The sequence below is a fragment of the Microtus pennsylvanicus genome, chromosome 10, assembly GCF_037038515.1.
Source record: "Microtus pennsylvanicus isolate mMicPen1 chromosome 10, mMicPen1.hap1, whole genome shotgun sequence".
NCBI lineage: Eukaryota > Metazoa > Chordata > Mammalia > Rodentia > Cricetidae > Microtus > Microtus pennsylvanicus.
The window spans coordinates 89,411,903-89,430,303 of NC_134588.1; positions in this window are offsets into that span (position 1 = coordinate 89,411,903).

Consider the following 18,401-nt stretch of genomic DNA (forward strand, 5'->3'; position numbering starts at 1 on the left):
GACCAGGCTGGTCTCGAACTCACAGAGATCCACCTGCTTCTGCCTCCCGAGTGCTGGGATTAAAGGCGTGCGCCACCACTGCCCGGCTCATCATAGATTTCAAATACCATTAAGCAAAAATGCATCCAATAAATCATCTGCTGAATCTTAATTTCTCATGAGGAATGTTTTATATTAAAATGATGTATGTTCTAGAACATTACATGGTGATTCAAAATATCTCTCATCATATCTTAGCAATGAGTAATTGTAGTTGTTATAAACACATACACATACACTTTTTTTCTAAAATCACTGGGTTGTGATCTCTTCCGGTCGTCAGTCATCTGTGAATTGTATTTCTTTTTACCAGCTTTTAAAAAAATTAGTTTATTGACTTTACTGATTATCTCTATGACTTAATTATTCTTTTCCATTTGTTTCTGCTCCAGCTTAGTGACTACATTCTTATTATGGTCTATCTGGTTCTGTTTTGCAACATCTGAAGTTGGATGTTTATCTCATTATTTTTAGCTTTTCTAATGTTTTTGCTGTAGCTTTTTAAATGATACATCTGCAAAGCAATGCCATTATGCAAATTTTGGTAATAATGATTATATTGCTATTTAGTTCTAAGTAAATTTTGCTTTCCATTACAGTTTTCTTTTGCTAGTTGTTTAGCAATGCATGTCCCAGTTTCCACATGTATTTTCTCGCTTCATTATTGTTCTTTATTTCTGTCTACTCTTACCTTAACTATATTGTTTAATTATGTGTCAACTTTACAGAAATTAATCATGAAAATTTGTTGAGGTTCATTTTTATAGATCTTCATTGGCATGGATCTTGGTTTATTGATTCAAATGTAAGGTCAATCTTGTTATATGTATATTTCTGCTCTTGATTAAGGTATTATGTGTGTGCAGTTCATTTAAAAATGTAATGTATTATTAAGAAATATAGGTTAATAGATAGTCATCTATAATAGTCAAGCTTGTAGTCATATTAGTTAGATTTTCTAGATGTAAAGAGATGTATTTCAGGTGGATAGGCATTTTTCAAAACTTTCAAAGACTACAGAATTATGCTTTCTCCTCAGAGAATGTGTGGATTCCTAATACAGTATACATTCTAAAAAGGTGGTGATGTAGCCTAGAGTTTCATAGTCCAGTCACTAGACTGAAAAAGGAGATCAGAGACAGTCAGAATTTGATAAGCCAGTAGCACTGAAAGGGAAGGAAACTGCAGAGAAATCAACCCAAATTCTGAATATAATTTTCCAGACATATTAATACATTCTTGGAATGAGAGCTAAGAGCTCTAGAACAATTTACCTTGAATCAGGAAAGGTTGGAGAGCTTATGAAAAATATGTCATAATTAAACTGCCTTCTAAATTAAGACAATGATATAATTTCCCAATGATTTTCACATACTTTTATGGCTTCCCCTGCTATTTAAACTGACTCACTTGGTATGTGTCTTCACATAAGGTCCATGCTAAACTTTATTTTTACCATATGGCTCTCCATTTCTCTCCAAACTATTTACTTAATAATCAGCTTTTTTTTCTTACTGATTTGAGATGCTGCCTTTTGCTAGAAGCAAAATTGATGTCTTAAAACAAATGTAACTCATATCAGTCAGACATTGTGTTCTCAAACACAACGCTCATCGGGTCCTTCTCTAGTGTTTCCCATTGTGCTGTCTGCCCTCAAATTAACTTGGCCAGAGTCAGTAGTCATTCTATTTCCTTCTTTGTCTGCACACTGTACTCCTTTTCTTCATGAATAGTATGCATCTGTCTCTTAACCTTGCCACTGGACCTTTGTCCAGTCCATCCAAGTGTTCCTTGGAGAGAAAGAAAGGGTGTAAATTTGGGTGGTGGGTGAAGAGGTGGGGAGAATCTGGGAGGTGTTTGGGCAGGAGAAACCATACTCAGAATATATTGTATGAAAAAACTTGATTTTCATCAGAAAACATTATAATTATGTTTCTTTTACTGTTCCTCTAAGCTTCTGGAATGACTCCTTCTCCAATCTCTATACTCTATTTCCTCTCATACAGCCTTCACAGTGAAGCCTGAGTTACCTAAAACACATGCATGCACGCACGCGCACACACACACACATACACACCCCATACACATATACAAATCACATTCGTACATACACATACAAACGGAGACTGCACATTGGTTTTCTGGCTGCCCAGACTTGAATAATTACACAGAAACTATATTAATTACAACACTGCTTGGCCAGCAGCTTAGGTGTATTCCTACCCAGCTCTTACATCTTAAATTAACCTATTTCTATTAATCAGTGTATCTCCATGAGGCTGTGGCTTACTGGGTAAGGTTCTGGCATCTTTCTCCTTTGGCAGTTACATGGCATCTCTCTGACTCTGTTTTCTTTCTCTCTCTATTCAGTTTAGTTTTCTCACCTAGCTCTAGTCTGCCCTGCCATAGATCCAAGTAGCTTCTTTATTAACCAATGATAATAAAGCATATTCACAGCATACACATATCACATACAAGCTCATGCCACACGCCACATACATACTCACAAATACACACCCTACATACCTATATACATACACATATCACCCATATACACATATACATATATATGTGTATATATATACATATATTCACACACCCCATATACACACTCTCTCTCTCAAATTAAAATTTTAGTTAAAAACTTAGGACATAAATTAGCTGAGAGCCCCCAATGCCTTCTCACCACACTTAGAATTAAATCCAGAGCATCTTCCATGACCTCATGATGACGAAAGCTCAGCTCCACACGGTAAATATCCCACAAATTCCACACATACTCTAAACTTCTATACCTGCTATTCTTTCACTTACTATTATTTTCCTGCCAGATGTTCACATGGCTCCTATCTTTGGGTCTGTTTTGTTCAACTATTCCCTGTCCAGATGCTGCCATTCCCTTTCAGATGCTGCTATTAATAACATATATGCATTCAGAGCTCTTGCTCATCTCACATTTTTGCATCTGACAACCAAAAACATTTTAAAGTATGATATTGGCCATTCTGCTTAAATATAAATATAGTTATCTTTGATGTTCCCTGTTGCTTTTTCCAGGAAATCTATCTAATAAAGCATAAAATCCATTGCTTGACTTGCTCGTGATAAAACATTGCTTTCTTCTGGTAATGCTGAGAGCTCCCTAGTTGCATGGCCTTCTAAACAATCTCTTTCCTGAACATCTTTGATTTTCCTGAGCTCACAAGACTCTTGCATGGATTTCGTCCTCATTTCAATAATGTAAAGATTAGAGAATAATCATTTGATTTGAAGTTTTGTTATCATTGACCATGATTTAGGCTTATTATTATCAGAACTCTGAAATATAATTTTCTTGAATATGGAAACTTAAACTCATTTGGGATAATAACATCAGCTCAGCAGAAGTCTCGATAGAGTTACAGTGCTCGAGATGGATACAAAGAGCACTCAAAAGCAACAGCCTGGGAGCCATGTAGGTGCCTCGAGCACCAAGTCCAACAAGCTCTTGAGAATATCAAGCATGTCCTTGTGTTTTGGCTCTGTGCTCACCACCAAACCTCATCACATGGTTTAAAATTGCTCCTAAGCCCTGGTCTGAGAACACTCTTTGGGAAGGAACTGTGACTGTTAGGAAAATACCTTGACAAGGTTTAGTTTAGAGGAGGAACTCTCCAAGTAGGAGCCAACACAAGCAAGGAAAATGGTGTAAATTTTATACTCAAGAAAAATACAGAGCAAAATATTTTGGTTTGAGACTGGCCTTTATTGCCCATGTCCTATATTGTTACTGTTTTCAATGTAATTGTGGGTCTCATATATAATTTAAAAATAAACATTAACAAAAACCAAAGGGAAGTAAAATTTGGACGCCAGAGACACAATGGAAGAAAAGAAAATAGATGAGAAGAAGGTGTTATTGGGTAATTCTGGCAGAGAGACTGAAGTAGTTTTAAGAATGGGGACATTCGCTGGGCGGTGGTGGCGCACGCCTTTAATCCCAGCACTTGGGAGGCAGAGGCAGGCAGATCTCTGTGAGTTCGAGACCAGCCTGGTTTACAAGAGCTAGTTCCAGGACAGGCTCCTAAACCACAGAGAAACCCTGTCTCAAAAAAACAGAAACAAAAACAAACAAACAAACAAAAAGAATGGGGACATTTAATGTGGGATTTTAAGTTTTAGCTATTCTTAAACTGAAAAATCCATTTGCATCCCAAGAACTTCAGGTAAATCTTGTATACATTGCTTTTGCATGTTCTCTCTCTCTCCCTCCTCCCCCTCACTCTTCTTCTCTCTTCTTCTTCTTCTTCTTCTTCTTCTTCTTCTTCTTCTTCTTCTTCTTCTTCTTCTTCTTCTTCTTCTTCTTCTTCTTCTTCTTCTCTTCTCCTCTCCTCTTCTCTTCTCCCTTCCCTTTCCTTCCCTTCCCTTCCCTTGTGTGTCGTGTGTGTGTGTGTGTGTGTGTGTGTGTGTGTGTGTGTGTGTGTGTGTGTGTGATTTTAGAATTAGTGATAGCTTCTGGCTGGTTTGCTGCCTGGGACTACAAAGCAGCAGACAGAACCATGAGTGGAAACAAAGAATGGTGTGGGGTAATAGGGCAATAGATTCAAATTGCTCTCTGGGCTTCAGGGTCTTTATTTATTTTTGTCTGCAGGAGAAGAGTGCTTTAATGAGAACCGTGCAGATGCCCACTGCTATTTCATTTATCAACACAAGACTCAGGTGAATTATATCAGAATGAGTCAGTTTTCTGAGTGGAACTGACTCAGGTCACTGGTCAAGTCTTCTTTGAACTTACAAAGCCGAGGCTCCTCTCTAAATGCCCGCTAATGGGTCCCTTTTGGCTCGGTCATTCTCCCACTGAGAACTGGATCCCTTCTTCTCATTGTTTTGCTCCTGTGTGGTTGGTGTCCTTTTGTTTACTCTCTTTTGAGTCATTTCCAGTCTAGAGCTTTCAGCATCATTGCATCCCACTAAAGTTTCTTGGAGATATCCACTCTTCTTTTTTCCAGAATACAGCACCATCTAGCTCTGTTCAGGGCTGCCCTTTGACTAACAAACTCATTCAGGGAGTTTAGTCTTTCTGGGACTCAATTTTAACTTCTATAAGTTGAGATAATAACAATAGCATCAAGGTGGCAATAATTAGCCAAGATCCCATTTTCAAAGCATTTAACACTTTTCCAAGAACATGGCAAAATTTGGAGGAAACCCCAGCTCCTCTTATTAGTGGTGATGACGTCAGACCCAACACATTCTTCTTAACTTCAAGGTAGTATTTTCCTCTGTAGTGGAATCACTGTCAAAGGAAAAAGAAAAATGATGGACTCCATTGCCTCTGGCTGAACAGCATTTCTCTGCTGACTTCTCAGCAGCCTTCGTGACTCATGGCTCAAATACCAGATCCATTCTGTACAAAACATCTCCTCACTTATTAATTATATCAGTAGAAAACCCGACTATCTGGGAGAGGAGAAGTGTCCTCTCTAGCCATAGAGCTTCAGGCTATGGAGATGTGTGGCAAAGGCACACACTGGGCTAGGAGTTTGAGCAAGCCTGAGAGAGAAGGGACGCAATTAGTTTTGTAGCAACATCGTATTAATTTCTGGGGCTTGGCATGGGTCCTATTGACTTCACCAGGATCAATGCCACCATATGAAACTCTCTGTAACACACCATTTCCTGCTCTATATGAATACTTTTCATCATTTTGGCATTAATTTTTGACTCAGTCCCATTTATAAAAACAATATTTGTCTTTTGACCATGTTTCTCTGACTCTTATACAATCTTTTCTCTTAAATATAGGTGGCAAATGCAACCATCACTGCAGTTTCCTTCTTGTTGGCTTCCCCCCTTTTATCTAGAAATTGGTAATACACACACACACACACACACACACACTAAAGAGTGAATAAAAAATAGCTTAAAGTCAAGGGAAATCTTAAATACGCATTAATGGCTCACCAACACCTAAAGTTACCACATCCCCTCAAGTAAATAAATGTAATCTTAGAAATCATAAAATAGTCAGGCGGTGGTGGCGGCGCACGCCTTTAATCCCAGCACTCAAGAGACTGAGGCAGGCAAATCTCTGTGAGTTCGAGGTCAGCCTGGTTTACAAGAGCTAGTTCCAGTACAGGCACAAAAGCTACACAAAGAAACCCTGTCTTGAAAATCACACACACACAAAAAGAGATAAAAGAATGCCGTCTGATTTGCTAGCCTTTGAGGAAAAAAACCTATGTGAACATGAATTGTGTTTTTATTAGTACTGTCTTGGCTCTTTCCAATATCCTTGATTTTGCATTATGGAAACAAGGCTCCGAAAAGACAACATAACTTGGAAAAGAAACCGTGAATCAGCAGGAATGGTCTCTATTGTATTTTCCAGAATGTCCTGTGATGGAATAAACCAGGACTCATTTACTCATTAAGCAAATCAAACCCTTCAAATCAATGCTTTATCTGAATAATGATAAGGAGAAAATTCCCCCTCATGAGGCAGAAAACACACAGACCTGCTTTTCCTTTCCAGCTTAGGGAGGTCAGCTTATTGAATTAGGAATGTTAATATTTTCCAAGCAAATATCCCTTTCCTAGGAAAATGGAACCTCCCACTAAAACTGTTGATATTACCTGCAGGAACCTTTCTGTATCATCAGCACCAAGATGCCCACATGTGTTCACAGTTTCATTAAGAGCTCTGGGTTTCTCCCAAATTTGCATGTATTCTTCCTTTTGAGTAAATGAGTTTGTGGCACTGGACTGTAATCCCAGCCACTGGGGAAGGTGAGGCAGGAGAAAATGGGATCAGAGGCCAGTTTAGGTTACTTACTTTCTCTGTCTCTCTCTTTAGCACGTGCACACACACGCATTCCCCTAGACAAATATAAGAGACAAGTCATGAATGATATAAATTATATCCTCTCCTTTCTTCTTTTCTCCCTCCCACCCTTCCTTCTTTCGTTTTACCCCTTAGTCTGTCAACAAACATTTTTGTCAAGTAATAGAAACAAATATGAGTGATGATAATGAAATTGTGGTGATAATAAAAATGTGGGGGGTTGAAATGTGAATGAGATGTGTTTATCCTATTAGGCACTCAGCCTAGGGAGGAAGACAGATGAGAGTAACTATTAAACATAACAATAAATATAAAAGAAACTCATGGAAGCAGAAAACAGAGGGGGCCAGCTCTGTCCTCGGGAATCAGGGAATATGAAATTAGCAGGCCAAGGATGAGAGAAAATAGCTAATAAATATTTTTAATAAATAGAAGACTCTTTGTATTGATATAAACAACATTTTACAGATGGATGTCCTGAATAGCAGACTAGTGAAGTCATTATCTTATGTTCCATGCCTGACGAGGCTTCTGGATTTGAATACATAATGACCCAAAAGACAAAACTTTTCCATTATCACAAGTGCCATTCCCTAAAAGAAGGCTGCCCTTGAGATATACCTTCAGAAAGAACGCTATTCATCATGTTCCTAGCTGTAGAAATGAAATGGCTGTAATTGCTTGGGAGAAAATAAATTTATTAAAAGTTGTAGACAGCTCACTTAATTGTTGGCCAAGCTAGCCAACAGACTTGGACTCTCAGCTGGGCCTTCCGAAATGACTTCAACACCACATGGAGCTGTTTCATACCCCTCCCCAGGAACTATGGAGTTAGAGAAGTTGCCATAGCTTCAGCGAGTAAGGACAAGGTGAGTATAAGGTTGATGGAGTAGAGAGGTCACCTCGACAATGCTGGACCTAGAATTTTACACCCCTGCCTTGCCAGAGAAACAATGGTGTCATATCTTGACTTTCTTCCAATCTAACTCCATTTGACACTAAAGACTCACACACTTCCCTCCGTTCGGTAGATCCCAATTTGCACTCAGAAATTATGCTGCAAAAGGAAAGAAAAATACAAATTTTTCCCGAGCTTTCAGTACTGAAATGCAATTTCTATGGGCTCAGAGCTGTTGGTGTTAGAGTAGCTAATATATCACAGAAATCCCATAATATAGTTAAGATTTTGCCTGTGGAATGGAGGAAGAAGTGGAGGACCAGAAAAAAGTGATTTACCTGGAGTCACATTTATCAGTTTTCTTGCTCTGGGACAAAATACCTAAGAAAAACAACTTCTAGAGAGATTTATTTGGGCTCAGGATTTCAGAGGTTTCAGTCCATGGCTGGCTGGCTCAACTGAGAGAAAGCAGAGTGTTGGCGGTGGGAAGACCTTGTAGCCAGGAAGTGAGGGAGGGAGAGAAACAGGACTCTATACAATGGATTAATTTATTGATGAGGCTAGAGCCCTCACCATTTAATCACCTTCCAGAAGCCTTAACTGTGAACAGTGATGTATTGAGGACCGAGCCTCTATACATGAACGTTAGGAACATTTCGGGTCCAAACCATAGCCCCATCTAAAGACATCTTCGCACCTTCTCTCTAGGTTTCCCAGTGCCTCCTCTTCAGCTGTGTAGCCCAGAGATTGGTTTTACATTCAGAGTTCAATAAGGCTGAGTATAAAGCCTTTACCCTCCAAATGCAAAGACAGAAAGGGAGAAAAATCCAAATACCTGCAAGTCCCGTAAATCGCCAGCTAAGTTCTAGCAGTGCTACATGTGGGGAGCCGACATGGGACTTCCGGTCACATAAAGGTGAAACAATGCCCTACTAAGGAATCTAATACGTGCATGACCTGGTCAAGTACTCATTTGTGGAATTTTACTATTATTTCTCTGGATCTGACCCATCTTTTAGAAATGAGGCAACCATGGTTCAGTCCCAGAGAGGTGCTTCAAGGTACATCCACATGACGCTGCAGCACCCAGATGTACCTCAAGTGTGAGCAGTTAAGCCTAAAACTCAGCAGAACAAACATAGACTTAGTATGGCTTTTGATGTGGTTGATTGGCTTAAATCAAACCCCTTATGCCCCATTCAAAGAATGGAAGATGAAATAGAGAGGTATTGCTAACATAATGAGGTAGTGATTTGGTCAAGGCAAGGTGACCCAGCCAGCAAGCAGCATCCCTAAACATGACTCGGGGAGCTTAAGCAGGTTCTACTTACCTTTATGAAATCACAGATCACATCCCACACCAAATTAGAAATGAAGAACCACATAAAAGAAATGTATTAAGATTCAGCTTTGTTTTGAACTTGTACAGTTGGTGAACTCCCTCCCTTCCTCACTTTTTTTTCCAGCCCTTCAATGCTGATGGATGGGGAGAAAAAACACACAGTATTGTCTCAAGGTCTCAAAGAGAACCCTGTTGGGTAGACACACCTAGAACCATTAAGGTGACAGCTACACCTAACACTTTATGGTAGCAACAGTGACTACATCGTTGTCACCTGACGAAGAGAAGTGGAAAAATAGGCAGAGTGAAGCCAGAAGTTTCTGGCGGTAAGGAGAATGTTCCGAAGAACGAGTCTTGTCCTATTTTGGAGTCAACAGACCTCACTGTGAGAAGAACTTGCTCACCTAAAATAAACGTCTGAAGCAATGCCTAAACTTATTTGGACTGGCTGAATTCTTGGCAGAAGCTTATGCAAGAGAAAGACTGCAGGGCAAGGAAGGATCCTGTTGATAACTTTGTTGGCCCAGTGGCGGTCACTGTGTAGACTTTTCTCCCGGGCATATGTGGTGAAGAAACACAGCTGACAGTTCACTCTCCAGCAAAACTCTCTGGCAACAGCTTTCACTTCAACTGTTTCAGGTAATTTAACTCAATGGGCAGGGAGTGTGTTCACTTAAGCACCAATGGTCACCAGGCAAGTTATGCCTGAAGGTCACGTGCTAGCTTTCTTACTGCCAAGTTTGCCTTTATGTTTCATGAAATTCTGTTTTTAGGAATCTATCTTTCCTTTCTTTCTTGTTCTCTCTCTCTCTCTCTCTCTCTCTCTCTCTCTCTCTCTCTCTCTCCCTCTCTCTCTCTCTCTCTCTCTCCTTCATTCCTTTCTTTCTTCCTTTCCTCCTTACTCAGTCTTTTTAATTATTATTTTCCTCATTCAGTTTCCCTTCCTGCATCCAATAGACACCATTGGATATCAACTTTAGTTCTATGTCTGTTCTCCAGAAATGACTCAGGTCCAAGAGCCTAAATTCTCACCGTGTAAGGAATCTGTGCCCATATCAGAAACACACTAATCAATATGGCATCGTAAGATTACCTTTGCAAGTTCATGTCATGATATGAGTGTGTGCTGGCCACTGGTGTCTATGCCTACTACCTGTGGAGCACACAGAAGAAACCTTCTGTATGAAGGCTGCTATCAAAACCTCCCTGCTTTTTAAAGGAAACAAGAATTTAGGAAGATACCAACAAATGATACAAGGCAGCATAGGCTGAGTTTTGCTGAAGGTGTGTATATTAGCAAACAAATGAGCTGCTGGGTGCAGTAGGGCTTGCTGATATCTTCCTAGAAGAGTCACGCATCACTAGAATTAAAAAAAAAAGCAGATAGAGGGTTTTTTTTTTCAGATAGAGGGTTTTTAAAGAGAAGATGAAAGAGGGTACAGCCAGGAGGAGAGACGAAATTACCAAGCCAACAAGAAGAGAATGGGTTTACCTTTAATTTTCTTTCTCTTCTTACATCTAGGTCTTTCTAGAGCTTTTGTTTTGTTTTGTTCTTTGAGAAAGAGAGTACTTTTCTTTTACAGTATAATAGGTATCATTCACTGATATTTGTTTATATCAGAGATCCATTTGTATGTCCTTGATGTAGACTCTTCTTTGATCCATTATATTCAAATAAACATATTTGACGGGTGTTACTTAGCCATCTTAACATGACCTTTCCCTAATAGATAAATCACAGGGTTGGTTAAACAAAGCTCTGCCTAACTCTTCACTGTGCTGGTGCCTCTTGCTGCAAGCACACAGGCTGCTTATGTCCCTGAAGGGTGTCTGGGGAGTGATCCATGATTCAACTTCTAGGTTCTTTGTGAATTGAACAAAGAATCAGTGAGATACAGGCTAGTAGTAATACACACATAGATTCACTAAAAGTAAAAAGAAAAGTATGAACGCATTCCACATTGTTCAAATTTCTTGAGACAAGAACCCTAAAGCCACTTGCTTAGCTTTGGTAGCCAGGACCCCAGAAAGGCCCAATGACTCTCAAAGATACACCCTAGCATTCCCAAATCAGTAGAACATTTAACTACATGGACGCTACACATGAAGTATCGTTGACCTCGAGTGGTACATTGCTCTTTGTATAACAGCTGATCTAACTGAAGGAAATATCTACAACTAACTTCCTCTCAACCTGACTCGATATTTAGTGTGAGACTTTAGTGTCATCCTCGGGACTTACAGAGCATCTTTATGAGAAGGGATAAGTACTCAGGGTAGCTTGTTTCCACTCCACATTTATTATTTGCAAACATGTCTCTCAAAGATACCTGAGGTAAGCCCAAAATTTTGGACCTATGACTTCTGAAGGTACATGAGCTCCCTCAACAACCATATCCTCTCAATACACTGTCACATAATGTCCCTATTAAATTTCCCTTTGTCCTGTTGTTTGTACTCAGGAAGTGATAATTATAATTTAGAAAGCTTTATGGTGCTATGGAAAGAACATAGAGCTAAATGACTGGACACTCAACCACTTATTAGCTATGTGAATTTTCCTCTTCTCGCCTGTTAAATGGAGATCAGAACAATGAATAACACCCACTTCATAGGCTTTTGCGAGTGTAGACTCAGCCAATGAGCCTTGTGACTTCCAAAATATTATGCTTCCTGGTCTCTATCAGGGTAAGTAACTGGGCCAAGGGCCCTTTCCCGTCAGCCTTCAAATTCCTTACATGCAGATTGTATTCCCTGCAGAGCTCCTGGCATTGACTCACAGGTAGGGCTGGCCCTAAGTTCATTTTGGCAACGTGAAGACACAGAGAGTGATGGCAGCTTACCTGAATGAGTGCCTGCACAGCCTCAGCTCCTTGTACCATAGCTAACTTCTCTAGCTCAATACTTTCTAACTGAAGTTGATATGCGGCTAACTTACTGCTAACATAAATCTGCTTCCTTCCCTCCCTGCCCCACTTCCCCTCACTTCTCTTTCCTATTCTATTCCTTTCCCTGTACTTCCCATCTTTCCCTTCACTGCCCTTCCTCCCTCCCTCCCCTCCCTCTTTTTTTTTTTTAAATCACTCCTGGTGCTGGTTAATTGGTTTTGTGAATTTAATACAATCTGGGATCACATGGGAAGTTGAAACTTCAATTGAGAAAATGACCTGTAGGCAAGTCTATTGGGCATTTTCTTGACTGATGATTGACTTAGAAAGGCTCAGACCACTGTGGTCCTAGGGTATATCATAAAGCAAAGTGGGTAAGTCAGGAGGAACAAGCCAGTAAACAGCGTTCCTCCATGGTCTCTGCTTCAGTTCCCGCTGCAAAGTTTTTTCTTGGAGCTCCTGCCCTGACTTCCTCCCATGATGGACTATAAACTGCTTTTATCACAGTAATAGAAATCAAGTAAGACACTCCCTAAAACACCAAACCTCTAGTGTTGGGGGGGGGCTCTGAATCTATCACTTTCAATAAATCTCTCCAACTTTTGCTTTAGGCGAGCATTTTCTCTTGCTCCTAATCAGTTTTTATCTAAGGCTAGATAAGTTTAACATCACATGAAATTGCCTCAGGTGATATTACACCCTTAGTGAGTGAAAGAGCGATTTGAGGGAGTTACTGGGTCCAGATGCTAATGGGAAGATAGGAATTACAGGCGCAGCGAAGCAGCTGGCTATTATGAAAATGCCTGTACAGCTGTGATCTGGATTTAGTTCAACTTTAAATGTCTTAAATATCATCAGAAGTGCATGGATATCTCACATAGATTAGGAAGGGGGATGTGAGAGAAACATGGGTGTTAGATGACGGTCCAGGGCAGGAGGTTCAGAAACCTTTAAGAAACAAAAGACAGGCACAAAAGTGAGCATCTAACTATAATATAAGAGAGCAAAAGAAACTTTCAGAAGAAGAAAATCTTGAGAGAAAAGTAGACAATGAAAAAATATATATTTATGTAATATATATTATATAACTCCAGGCTTTTATGAGATATACTTGGGCTGTGGGACCATATTGTCTTGTGGTCAAGCCTTGATATTTTTGCTCATGAGATATGTGGTCTTGAGTAATTATTTGCTTATCTGTGCATCTGTTTTTCATCTGTGAAAGGAGGGTCATGGATTGTTACAGTCTCTTTTTTTTTTGGTTACAGTCTCTTTATCATGGCGGTTCTATGTATTAAGAGAGTTAGAGCAGATGAAGTGGTACTAATACAAAATAAATGATGAATGTCAATGAATTTGCTGCAATGTCACTGACGGGATGGTGCACACAGAGGAACCCAATCCGGATGTATTCCATCCATGAAACAGAACTAACTTTAGTTACCTATGTAAAATAGGAACCCAATCAGGATGTATTCCATCCATGAAACAGAACTAACTTTAGTTACCTATGTAAAATAGGAACCTAATAGATGTATTCCATCTATGAAACAGAACGAACTTTAATTACCTATGTAAAATCAACACATGAACACACTTGTGGCTTTTCACAAAATCTTTCTTTCTGTAAGTGGCTCCGACAATACCTTCTCTACTCCATGTCATTCCCACCCCTCCTCCACAAGGCTGGGGAAAACATCCTTGTGTTTTACAAGAAATGACAGGAACATAGTAGACTTTGAGAAGATCACATCCCAACAATCCTCAGGTTGCAGTAAGCTCTCAGGGAAGTGGGGAGAGCCAGATGGACCACTTCCCGCTTGCATCCAGAAGTCTGTAAACTGATGTGAGTCATCCACCAGCAATCATTCTCTACATGCGAGGCTCTTGACTTGGTGCAGGCCTTATGAAAGCAACGAAGCATGGTCCATGGCCTTGAGAACTTGACCGTCAGATTTGGAAGGCAAAAATCAGTGATTGCTGAACAATGTTTTGGGAATAAAAGCACACTGAGCAGTAAAGGAAATCCCTAGGGAAGAGTTAAGTCATGCCAGAAAGTGGAAGAAGTTTCTCAATGGGGATAGGTCTTCAGCTGGATTTGTAATGAATGTAGGCACCAACTAAATGAAAGGGGTGCACTGACCAGAAACATCACAGGAACAATTGGCCATGTACCACTTCAGAAATTGCCCATCTTCACAGCAGGATCCAAGAGAGAGTTGTAGAAGGTTAGACTGGAAAGGTGGAGAGACTTCAATATTACAGACTCTGGAATAGCAGCCAGGAGAGTTTGAAGCACTGTACTTTTCCAGGAAAAGGTAGGTGCACACCTATGAACACCATAACTGTTACTTGAAATGAAGTAACCCATTGGAAGACCGAGAGGCCCGTAGACAGTTTAAGTCAACAGCCCAGGCTGTGCCCTCTCAGGCCCTGGATGAGGGGACATGCCTGCAGGTGGAGAAACTTTGAGAAGTTCCATCCAGAGAGTGCTACACAGCCAGATGTCTGCTGAGTTTCTGAAGTTTCCAGATGGGGTGACTCCATGTAAGCTCAGGGCCATTGCTAAGGTAGGATATAGCGGAGGGAGAGAAACATTTGAGCTGGAATTTGCCAACATTCCTGACAGTTTTCTTCTTCAAGGCCAACAAGGCAAGAAAATATTAGAAGACAAAATTTTCTTTTTTTAATGCTACTTTGTTTTTTTTATTACTTTATAAATAACACCATTCAAAATTTCCACTTCCTCCCCTCCTCTCACTTCCCTCCCACTCCCTCTCCTCCTCCCTCCTCCCTCTCCAGTCCTAAGAGAGGGCAGGGTACCCTGCCCCAAGGGCCCTCCCCACTCCATCCAGGCTTAGGAAGGTATGCATCCAAATAGAATAGGATCCCAAAAAGCCAGTACATGCAGTAGAGACAAATCCCAGTGCCATTGTCATTGGCTTCTCAGTCTGTCCCAATTGTCAGCCACATTCAGAGAGTCCAGTTTAATCCCATGCTTGTTCAGTCCCAGTCCAGGGATTTGTTGAGCTCCCATTAGATCACGCACATAGAAGACAAATTTTTCAAAAAGACCAAGTCCTCTAGTGGAGAGAAGAATAGAAAAGCAAGTGTTAGAACCGGTGAGTGGCAGGAGACAGAATGCATAATTTGTCTTCAATGAGACGCTAGTCCCTTTCCCACAGTTCATTATCATCAAGGGGATCTTTGGGGATATGCTGTCCTGAGAGAAAGTAGTTGGTGGATAATCTGGGAATCTTACAAAATACCCCATGAAAGGGGGGAGGGGGTGGGAGAGGGGAGCGGATAGCCTCCTTTAACTTCAGCAGCAATGAGCCCAAATCAGTCTTGCCGAATCTTGGGAGGCTGTCGCTCTCTGGTTCCCACGGTCTAGCTCACTGGTTTGCACATGTTGTTGCCTTAACTGAACTCCTGGAGTGGGGACAGGGCCCTTTGACCTACTGGCTTCCTCCCAGAGGGAAGGCAGGAACGTGAGGAGGACCATGGGCTCCTGCCTCTTTCCAGCTGTGGTCCTGGATGCATATAATTCCTACTGGCAGAATGACCTTGTTGTGTAACTGTCCCCCACCCCACCCCTGTAGAGTCTGAGAATCTAGGGTACCTTTAATTCTTTTTAAATTTTATTTTAAGTATTTGTCTATTTGCTGCTCCATGCATGGTACTGAGTTTGGCAAGTTTAGAGAACAGAGAGGAACCATAAAGTGACTCTCCGAACTGTCTTTAGTATCTAATACTTGCTTCCAAAATGCACTTTTGGCCAGATCTGTGAAGAATTCCCACTTGCCCCAACTTGGACAATACGTGGGCAAACCCCAGTGGCCACTCAGTGCTCCAGCCAGCTTGTGCCATGGAGAGGATCGGTGGTTAGCATTTTGTTCTGTTTCACCTTCGACCCCGCCTTGCTTTCCTGTCCCTCTCTTCCACTTCCTTTCTTCTCCTCGTCCTTTCTTGCTCCACTTGCCTTATCCTTTAACCTTTTCTCTCCATTTCCTGGGACTTTTCCTGCACTTTCTATGACTTCCTTTCCCCACCTCTTTTCCTCTTCCTTTTCTTTTTTTCTCAGCTACAGTAATGAAACTGGTGAACTCCCGAGTCAGAAAGCTGGGCACCAGGCCGCCTCCACCCCTTCTCTGAGTATATGCTACTGGGCACATCTCAGGACTTTCCGATATCTGAATTTTCCCATCTGCAGTGAAAAGACACAAAGATCATCCCTGGTTAAACAGGATAACATAAGCATCCAGCACCTGCTTGGCCCTCAGAACTCATGGCAGGTGTGTAAGGTGTGATCATTGACTTGTGGGCTTCCTTTGGGAAACTTTTCCTCTCTTGGGGAATTATTCATCAGTAGGAGTCACAGAACAGCCTTTCCTATTGGCTTTCTTAGCCCCTTGCATATGCGATCTAAGATAATTGGGTTCTAAAGGTAAATGAGCACTGAGCCATCTCACCCAATTGTCTCCTTTTCTAACAGAAAGGAGAGATCCCAGCATTTTCCTTTCTCACATCATTGCCAGGCACCACGTAGGCATAAAAGAAGCAAAACAACAGGTTTTTAAAAAGCGGATCATGTTGGGCGCGAGGACCTAACGCAGATTCTTGGTTTGAATACGGCCTCCAGTGGGATGACCAGGGCTGTCTGGTGGCTGCACCCCCAGCTTTTGCAGCTGCCTGGTCACATCAATTATTTGAGCTGACTCGAACTTTCTTTGCTGGAATGATTCCTTTGTCCCATGTGTTTAGCCTGGATTAAAACACAGTTGGTTCTTTTTTTTTTCCCTTTGTCTTTTCTTTCTTCTTCATCCTTTCTCTTCTTTTATCTTTTTGTCATCTTTTTAAAAATTTAAATTTCTCAATTTCTCAAACTGGCAACAGGTGTCTTTTTGGGAACACAGGGCAAGGCCCACAGGGGAGAATACACCAGCAAAGTCTAGCTTCTCTTTACAGACAGCCATAGAGATGAATGAGAAATCTAAATCCACAATTTGGAACACCACTGCCCCACCACCGCCACCACCACAGACACAAATGAATAGCAACAGCACCGTGCAGAGTTCAAGAGGCAGATCTCTGTATCAGTCTGAGTAGTAGTGTTATGGAATAGCCAAGAACCTGCATACCTTCTAACCACCAACACTCCTTTATCTTGTGCCTGCACCTTCTGGAACACCTAGCTTAGGAAGCTGCCAGGAAGAAGGGAACAATAGAAATACATTTTGACACCTTTGGGGCTTTGAATCCATTTGTGTGTGGCTATTTGGAGGCTGCTGTGAGTTTCTGGCCAGTTCTTTGTGGGCTATAATGCCCGAGTGCACACCTCAGTTCTGTTGTCTGCATGGTGGTGAGCTACTTTTTCTTTGAGTCCGTTACCTCATCTGTGAAAGATTTTAGAGTCAGTTCTCATGATTGACATCTCCACTTCAGGGCTGTTGTGAGAAGCAAGTGTACATGAGAAGAACAGGGAGATCTCAATCTGTATTTCGATGGGTGGTTTGTAAACATTTTGTATAAATATTTATGAGAAATTTGGGTTCCTTTGTGTACTTGTCTAAGTATAGGTTCCAGGGTTTCTGCCAGAACTTTACAAGGAGCATTACTCAAAATGTCTACGGTCGTCTATGCCTGCTGCCCTGTGTGCATAGCTGTTAGAGCAGGAAGGGAAAGCACCAGGACACGGGGCTCTTGTGAGGTGACAAAGCACTGATTGTGGATGCCAGCACCCTGTGGCCTCTTCCTCCGAAATTAGCAAAGGGCGAAGAGGATAGCGAGCAGCCGTGGCCGAGAGCTGCCTCCCAGACACCTTGAGGTACCCCAACCTTCCCGGTTTCCCCATGATCACCTCCTCTCACTCGGGCAGGTAGATGAAAGCAGCAGCCCCTCAGGAGGTGAACCCGATCCTTTAAAGCCCTATTGAGTCTGGGCAAGGAGAGTTGTACCCGTCATGCTCCCGCTTGGGAGGGTGAGCCGGGAGGATGGCCATAAATTTGAGCCCAAACCAGGCTTCATAGTTGAGTTTCAAGCCAGCCCAAACAGAGTGAGACTCTGTTGCTGTTGTTTTTGTTTTTAAAGCCCACTGAAGACCTGCAAGTGACCACTGCGTCTGCCCAGCCGTCTCGGAACCTAGAGCTCCCTGGGTCTGTGAGCAGAAGCAGGAAGAGCAGTGAAGGGAACCAGAGCATAAACAGTGCAGTTTCTGCTTTTCCTTCCCAGGGTTGGCAGGGAAGGGATAAAAGACTCAAGAGTGAGTCACTTTTGAAGGGCATCCTAGGCCCTGCTCTTTCTCACAGCATGCCTCTCTCTGGGTCATTAATGTGTTTCCAAGCCGATTGTTTTGTGGGAAGCATTTATTTACTCTTGTTATGTGTGTTTCATTGGAAGCATCAGCATCGA